Consider the following 2,338-nt stretch of genomic DNA (forward strand, 5'->3'; position numbering starts at 1 on the left):
TCTGTACCCCTGGGGATAAAAATATATGTTTATAAAAAATTTAAAAAAGAGATGCAGGAAGCAACAGCTCTTGTTTTCTAAAATAAAAATCTAAAATTATTTCTTATGAATTATATTTCAATTGATTCTCATTATTTTTAGGAAATAGTCAAAAGCCCTAACAAGTTTTACAAGAATCTTTATAATCTGGCCCCTGCTTATTACCCTAGTGCAATATATTGACTTAAGCACTGGGAAAGGTACTAAAAGATATAGAAGAACATAAAGAGAGCTCTCATGATACTTAGAGTCTAATCCTTTATCCAGTGAATATGTATTGAATGTTTACAACATGCTCTCAGTATAGGACAGTGAGTAAAAAGATAAGACTCCACTTTCATGAATGCTACATTTTAGTGTAATATGTTCTTTAAAAAAAATATATGTGTACTTATGTCAGATGGTAATAAATTCTAAGAAAGCTGAGCTTTCCAACTAGTGTACCAAAAATGGTTAACAGATATCACATGATATACTGACCACCTCAACCATCAGAAATGGCCAAGTTGGGTGGCTTCAAGTTGCCAGAGTTCATAGACAGGTGGCCTCTGCTCATAAGAAACTTGTTTAGGGCTCTTTGTAGGATGGCCTGAACAAGAGAAGACTGATCGTGTGTCCCATTCTTCCTGAAGGTGACATAAAGAAGCATCTACATCTGAACATCTACTTCAGCATTCGGCTACAGACCCAGTGGTCCACAAGGGCTCTTGGAATGGTTTGAAAACTTTTATTTTAGGGGCACCTGGGTGGCTCAGTGAGATAAAGCCTCTGCCTTCAGCTCAGGCCATGATCCCAGGGTCCTGGGATCGAGCCCCACATTGGGCTCTCTGCTCAGTGGAGAGCCTGCCTCCCTGACCCTTGCCTGCCTCTCTGCCTAGTTGTGATCTCTGTCTGTCAAATAAATAAATTAAATCTTTGAAAGAAAAAAAAAAGAGAAAACTTTTATTTTAGGGGTCAAGAAGCATTGCATATAGTTCAAAATGTAACCCGTTGCCCATGGGGAAGCAAGGAGCCTCGGCAGAAAATTGTAGCTAGTACACTTTCAGTTAATGACCCAAAGCTCTAGCAACACAAATGTACTATAATTCTGTGCCATATGCTGATTTGCTATTTTTGTGATAGCCATGTCAGCTGCAGATTGACTGCTCTAATACTGCTTGAGTGTTTTTCAAATTTAAGCTTTATAGTTATATTCAATTTTCTGATAAAAAAATTTTAATAGATTTGAAATCCATTAATATCCATAATAATTCAAAATCCCAACTCATATGAAAGAAAGAGTTGATATATTTTAAATACCATTTAAATTGACAAACATTTTGTCATAAAAATAAAGATATAAAATCTTTTACACCTACTTTATGCAAATATTTTCTCTTCCTTGATGATAATTATTATATCATCATTTAAAATTTCATGATCAGAAAGCAGAGCTATTTCAAATATGCAACCTGTTACTAAAAAGTTCAGTTCATGGAGGCAGGATCTCATTATAATATTTTTTAAGATTTTATTTGGAAGTCTTAAATGATTCACTAGACCTTACCTTCTTTAATATACTATTTTTATAATAACTTAAAAATATGAGGAAAAGGTAATTAATTTTTAACCAAGCTCCATATTTAAATACTCATATTTTTTCTAATTTATCTCATGATCCATTGCAGCATCTTAGCATCTGACACATCTTCTTAGCGTCTAACATAGTTTAAAATTTACATTTTTCCACATTTTTGTGATTGATGTCTGTTTTAACCAACACACAACGGGATACACCAAAGCAAAATGTAATTGTGTGGGAGCAGTGGAGGTGCAAAGTTGTAGCTTGACTCTAGACACAATACCTTTTAAAAACTTAAGTTAAATAAATTAATCAATCCAACCATCTATTAACCAATGGCTGAATCTTGCTTGTGAACTTTCCTTTTTCATCTCTCCTTTCCCCACTAGACTTTTCCTTTCTTTGTTTTGAATTCTTGACTGGGTAATAATCATTAGTGCCAAAGAATTAGAGGAAATGGGGCACCTGGGTGGCTCAGTTGGTTAAGCGCCTGACTCTTGGTTTTGCCTGTGGGCATGATCTGAAGGTCACGACATCCAGCCCTGCATAGGGCTCCACATTTAGGGCAAAGTCTGCTTGCTACTTCCCTGTGCTCTCTCTTTCACACAAACAAAATAAATAAAATCTTTTTTTAAAAAAAACAGAGGAAACAATTTCAGCTCATAATAATTTTCAGCACCACGGAGAGCAACACATAAGCCTCTCCCAACAGATTCTGTGGCCAGGACAGCCTATGCT

Source organism: Mustela nivalis (assembly GCF_964662115.1).
Source record: "Mustela nivalis genome assembly, chromosome: 11".
Lineage (NCBI taxonomy): Eukaryota > Metazoa > Chordata > Mammalia > Carnivora > Mustelidae > Mustela > Mustela nivalis.